Here is a 7138-nt window from a genome sequence, read left to right on the forward strand (position 1 = left end):
GTAGAACATTAGTATGTTCATATAAATATTAGAATAGGTTCACTCAAGTACAACCCTAGTACAGTAGTACATGGTACTCAACATGTCTATTTGTTCAAAAAATATCATTTTTAGACTCCGGATAATACTTGTTATGCATTAGCCCAGAAACAACCCTAAAATAAACTAAAAAGACGAAGATAATGAAATAGAGTAATTACCAATTAAAAGGTAAAAGTGAAAAAGGTAAAAGATTGCAGAATGTGAATATGTATAGTACAATTAAGAAAAATGTTACATATAATATAATGGCAAAGTTGATGACAAGTATTATTATTCCAAAATTAATTATATATACTATGAAAATATAGATATAATAAAATTATATATATATATATATATATATATATATTATATATATATATATATATATATATATATAATATATATATATATATATATGAATCAATCATTTCAAAAAATTGTTAACATATTAGCATAAATTCATTAAATATATAAGTTGCCCTAAATTAACTTATTTCCAAATAGTTTAGATTCTATAAAATTTTATTAACAAAATTCTAAATCAAAATGATTTATACAATAAGTTTTTTACCAAAATTATTGTTCTAAGGTCTCTTTACATTATTTTTTTTTACCATTATAAGACAAACAAATCATAGAGCGACATGTGTCAGCTTCACATTGATTTGCTTGTTTTTAGTAATATATATTGATTGATTGATTGATTGATTGATATTGATGATTGATTGATTGATTGATGATTGATGATTGATTGAATTGATTGATTGATTAATACTCTCTGTAAGTTTTAAACTATAAATCATTTGCCATATATAATTTCCGTAAATTTTTGGAAATGAGAAAACATGGCCTAAGTTAGCAAAATTAAGTCCAATAAAAATAAGTTCAAAAAAACTGTAAAATAATTGAAGTACCTTAAATGAAGTTAAGTTCAAAAAATAAGCTCCCATCATCCCATGATCATGAAGTTAAGTACCTTAAATGAAGTCCAATAAAATTAAGTTCAAAAAAACTGTAAAATAAGCTCCAATGATCACAACCGTAACCACATTTATTCAATGGTAAAAATAACATACAAAGTGAAAAATGGTAGGAGATGGGATTATGCATGTCTTTACAGAAGTCATCATCTTTACCAAGGAAAATGAATTGGTTCAGGCTGCAAGGCCTTCTGCACAAGCTCACTTTGTTCTTTGACATGAACTTGATAAAACCCGGTGGCTGTAGCAGCAGAAGGAGGACGACCCACATATTTTATACTCTCCATATTTCCTCTCCGAAGAGCTTTCATGGAAGTACAAAGACGGGGTGCTATGTAGTTGAATGCGCCCATATTCATCGGCTCCTCTTGGCACCACACAATCTCAGCATCTGAAACAGTCAAACAGTTAAAAGAGAAGTACATGAATTTATAGAGATTATATGATACTGCATGTTCACAGTCAGAATTTTAATGACTAGCATATAACAATATGCAGTATGTTTAGTGAAGATTCTGCTGGATATTGCTGCAACATACTTGGAAATCGCTGCAGTTCCTGCTGGATTAGATCATAGGGAAAAGGACAGATTTGTTCAACTCTACATATCGCTATATCCGTGCTGTTATGTTTTTTCCTCTCATCATCAAGCTCATAATACACCTGCATATTACACAAAACAAAAAGATGTAGTGAAATACGCCTCAGTAGAAGCAAATTCAATTCAAGGCACCAATACCTCAAAGTTTTTAAATGCTTTGGAATCTCAATATGTCACAGATATGGTAATGACAGATATGATGATTCAAGGTACGGGTACATACCCAAGCATCGGACAAGTTAAGGCTAAATAATATGAACAAAGTATTTCAACTGCTCAAAAAATTAAACTTTGGTTAATATTTTCATGTATAAATGCATGTGTACAAATATCAGATAGACTGCATTTAATCAAAATTATCTCAAAGGCCATTTGTGTGCACATATCGCGTTTCTGCTTTCTCTTGTTACTATTTCCCTACAAATAAATGGTTCAAGACAATCAAGTTTACACGTGAAATTTTGAGTATTTCCGAAGCGAATTCATAACCTTTTTGAGTGTCAAGTTTCCTACTGTCATACTGCACTAGTAAATAAAACAATATAAAGAGTTGCAGAAACAAATAAGGCAGGATTCAAAAAAGATCTGTTTCAAAGCGTGCAATCAATTTTTCCCAAGTTAGACTGATTTTTTCTCCTTTATACGATTTCAGATATGAATCAGGAAAGGTGTGAATGTTAAATACCTTGCCAGAACAAAGAACTAGACGTCTAACACCCTTTTCAAGATCAGACTGATAGTTTTTGTCCTCCAAGAGACGCTTAAAGCTAGTTTGATGCAGATCATCCAACTCAGATAAATATGATTTACAGTCCTTATGGCGGAGCAAGTTCTTAGGAGACATCACTATGAGAGGCTTTCTGAATTCCCTGTGGACCTGATAAATTTGGCATTTCAATTCTTCTGAACAACAATAAACTTTCAAAAGGGGCTAATATGGATGTCTCATGCTAGATTTATATACCTGACGTCTCAGAACATGAAAATAATTTGCTGGGGTTGTGACATTAACCACTTGCCAGTTGCATTCTTGGATCTGCTTTGTCGGATCAGTTGCGATCTCATGTGGGTTGTCATCACACATCTGAACATCACAAGTTTTACAAATAAGAAAAATGATATATAGAGCTATTAGTGTCAGAGTCCAGTGCAGGAAAACTGCAAGGATAAAAAATATAAAATATTCAGGGTAAATTGCCTGAAGAAAACGCTCTAAACGAGCACTCGAATGTTCAGGTCCTTGACCATCATAGCCATGAGGCAACAGTGCCACAAGCCCAGTTTGACGTAACCATTTTGCCTCCCCACTGCTTAAAAACTGATCAAATATAATTTGTGCCTCATTTGCAAAATCACCAAACTGAGCTTCCCAAAGCACCAGTGAATTTGGATTTTCCATCGAATAGCCCAACTCAAATCCAAGAACACCAAATTCTGAGAGAGAGCTACAAAACAATATTAAACACGTTTATCAGGGAAGTTTTCTTGTAAGCATAATGAAGCCAACAGATAGATGTAGCTAACTATGCAAATGGATCAGCATGATTCTCAATAAGGTCGAAAACCAAACTTTGCTAAAACTGATAACTTAAGCTCAAAATTAATTTCAGCATAATCTCAGATAAAAATTAAGTTCGGTTCAGCAAGATTACATTAAGAAATTATAGGTTAAAAAGGTAATAGAACCTAGAATAAAGTCCATGATTTTAAGACCATTCAACCAGCATGTACAAGTATGATCAACCAAAACAAAAATGCAATATATATAAACCTGACCTGCTGCTGATGGTAAACATTTCGGCCTTTTGCTTCTCCATGACATGTTTAAGCGGGTAGTATTTCTCTTCTGTCTCTTGATCAACAATTACAGCATGCCTATGACTGAATGTTCCCCTCTCAACATCTTGACCAGATATGCGAACATGAATCCCTTCTTCCAACAATGTCCCAAAGGCCAGAGCTTCAGCAAAGGCCCAATCTACACCTTGACCTGTTTCAACCATCTGAAGACGTTGCTCATAGATCTTCTTTACCACTTTGTGGGCATTGAGATTCTTTGGAAGGGTTGAGATAGCATTCCCAACACTTCTTAAGATGTCTGCCTTAACCCTGTGATTGAAAAAACTTATCAAAGTAACAAATGTAGAAGGTTAAATTGCGATATTTGAATGATCTTATAAGATGTACCCGGTATCCTGTATCTGAGCAGGCTGATCTGGTGACTTAAGTATTCTGCTGGGGAACATAGCTTTTACTGGCCTCAAATTCCTCATTTAGTATTCTGCTGACCTTTTTCTGAATCTCTTCAATATCTTCTGTTGACAAAATTCCGGATTCAAGAAGTTTTCTTTTGTACTTCTCAAGAACTGGGGGATGACTGCGAATGACCTGAAATCAGCCACTTCAATCATAAGTATAATGCATCTATAACTTACAAGAAATTCGTAATTGTAAAATTTAAGGAAACATCATTTTTGTATGATACATTTTCATCAAGTGCTAACATGTTTCGATCAATTTGATTTTGTTTATTTACAGTTACAGTTTAACTCCACAATGTTTTTTCCATGTTTTTGAGAAAGAGATTATAGTATTTACTTTATCGATCAAAAGAAAGTATGCAACATTCTGTCAGATAGCCTAAAATGCTGATGACTTTTGAAAATGCAGATGTATTTCTGGAAATAGAACAAGTATGAAAACCAAAATTAAACACAGCAATCAAAGTCAAGATCGCAATATAGCATGATGCAGCACTTTGATCCAGCACAGGTAGGATGCAAGCTAAAGAAAACTAGTATACTATAAAGGACTAACCTTGTTCATGGTGGGTTGTGTGAATGATGGCTCATCAATTTCATTATGACCAAACCTACGATAACAGACTATGTCGATAACAACATCTGAATGGAAGGTCTGCCGCCACTCTGCTGCAAGCTCAGATACCCGAACAACAGCTTCCAAATCATCCCCATTTACATGGAAAATAGGAACATTTAATGCTTTTGCAACATCAGAACAGTACTCAGAAGATCTTCCAGATTTCGGATCAGTTGTGAATGCTACCTGGTTGTTAATAACAATATGTATCGTTCCACCAGTAGTGTATCTTGGAAGAGCACTTAAGTGAAGAGTCTCATAGACAACACCTTGCCCGGCAAAGCTACCCTCACCATGAATCAAAGTACCCAAATTTTTAGTCCTTTCAACATCATCAGAATAAAATTGTTTGGCCCTTGTTTTCCCTACAACAACGGGATCCACAGCTTCTAAATGACTCGGATTTGCAACCAAAGAGGGGTGAATCCTCTTCCCGCTTATAGTAGGTCTGTCAAAAGAAGTTGCTAAATGATACTTGACATCACCAGTTCCAACATAGAGCGCGTCTTCAGGGATAGGCTTCCTGCCACTACTGAACTCGCTAAAAATCTGATGAAGTGGTTTTCGAAGAACATTTCCCAAGACATTTAGTCTTCCTCTATGAGCCATTCCCATAACTATACTCTCAACTCCAAGCTCAGCTGACCGATCAATCATCTCTTTCATGCCTGGAATTAGAGCTTCACAACCTTCCAACCCAAATCTTTTCGCTGTTGACCACTTATTTGCCAAGAAATTCTCAAACTGTGTGCTCCATACAAGCCTATCAAGCATCACTTTGCAGCGATCTTTACTGTACTCCACCAGTGTTGGAGTCTCAATTTTATCTGTTAACCAGTTACACTTTTCTCGGTCAAAGATATGCACGTATTCATAACCCATGCTCCCACAATAGGTCTGCTCAAGCCGGTCAAGAATACTTCTGAGTGTGTTCACAGGCCTGTTTTCTGACAGAAACCCTGATAACTTCCAAACACCAATAAAGAACTCCCTATCAAGATCAGCTTCAGTGAAACCATAAAATTCCGGGCTCAATACCTCAGGCACTACCCTGTGTTCTAAGTTCAGTGGGTCTAATTTCGCTTTCAGATGACCATTAACCTGATAAGCCCTTACAAGCAACAACAGTTTCATGCTTTCTTGGATAGTCTGCCCTGAAACACCAGGATGTTTTGGAGCATCCCCAACAAAATTCCTGAAAAATTGGTCCCATGATTCATCCACACTACTCGGATCAGCTTCCCAAGAACGCTGAAGTTCCTCTAAGTATACACTGTTAGTCCCATCCAAGAAACTGTCAGCAAGCTTAGAGAGGGGCACGGGGTGTGGAACCGGAGCTGTTTGTGCTTTCGGTTTGAGGTGTGTAGAGTGAAAGTAACGGTTTTGTGATGGAATAACCGAATAATATGTGTTCTTCTTACATAAGAGTGTCCATAAGATAAAGTTTTCCTCACAGCAAACTTTGCTGCACTAGAACTAGCTCGAAACCATGCCATAAATGTTTGCCTATATCAAAATCCTAGCAATTGCGTGTATTTCATTGAGATATATGATCACTTCAATGACTTCTACACCTGAAAAAAACTAAGGTTTGTTACTTTCCATATTCCATGTATACTGATATATTAAAAAGCGTTCCTAAACAAGTAGAAGTGGCACGTGGATGTGGAACCTAGAGTTAGAAAAAAAAAGGTTTAATCTTGGGGCTAATACAATTAGATAAAAATCTTTACCATTTTATCTACTTATAGTTATGAATTATGATTAGATAAAACACTCCATTACTTTTACCCAGAGTTTAACTACTACTATATACAAAAGATTAGCCATGATTTCACATTGCTTCTCATGCTCTGTCCACAAATCCAAAGTAGCAAAATAGTAAAAGTATATTAATTCTACAGTTAAGGAGAAGTATTCCATATTACTAGTAAATTATAAAAGGTCGAGAAAATGTGACGACTTGTTTGATAAATTCCTAACAAGGTGCATATGCATTCTTAAGAAAATGAGATCAAGGGAATCCGTTTTTTTATAATGCTTAGTTGAAATCACAATTGTCAACTTATATAAAGATAGAAAAGAGTGGATTATATTCTACTTTACCAAAAGATAAATCAAGTAAATTAACATAGCATCATAGTTTAAAAATATAATAACAAGATTACAAACCTGAAACAAAAGAATCAATTGATCCTTTAGCTTGCCTTTATTCTTCCACTAGGTATAAAACTAAGCTACTAAAAAAATGCAACAATTTGGGTGGAATAAATTAGAGTGGGTTCAAATTTGAATAACAATAATAATAAGAGAAGAAATAATGTGGGGCAACACGAGATATGTGAGAAATAAAGTGTGAAGATGATGATTTGATTGATTTCTCTGGATGCTCCTAGTGAGTTGGGAGTAGGGAACTTTAATACAAAAATTAGTTTTATAATTATATTTTCCCGCGAAGCTTCTTCTTGTTTTTAATTGGTTTCTTCCTTGTGTGGGACCAATCTTGCTTATACAGTCCTAACTCCTAAGTCAACCCATTAAACCCAAAGAAACGGCCCGACCCAATTTAATCCAACCCGCCGAATTTTTGCAAACCGTCAATAACTCAACCCGTCATCAAGGTGAGCGTTACAATCCGAAATTAAAAACAACC

At 35.0% G+C, this 7138-nt stretch overlaps 1 pseudogene; it reads right to left on the minus strand.

Moving 5' to 3' along the window:
* Positions 1 to 1044: 1044 nt before the first annotated feature.
* On the minus strand, positions 1045 to 6099 carry LOC110698816 (annotated as a pseudogene).
* Positions 6100 to 7138: the final 1039 nt, after the last annotated feature.

The sequence above is a fragment of the Chenopodium quinoa genome, unplaced genomic scaffold (assembly GCF_001683475.1).
Source record: "Chenopodium quinoa cultivar QQ74 unplaced genomic scaffold, ASM168347v1, whole genome shotgun sequence".
NCBI classification, from domain to species: Eukaryota; Viridiplantae; Streptophyta; class Magnoliopsida; order Caryophyllales; family Amaranthaceae; genus Chenopodium; species Chenopodium quinoa.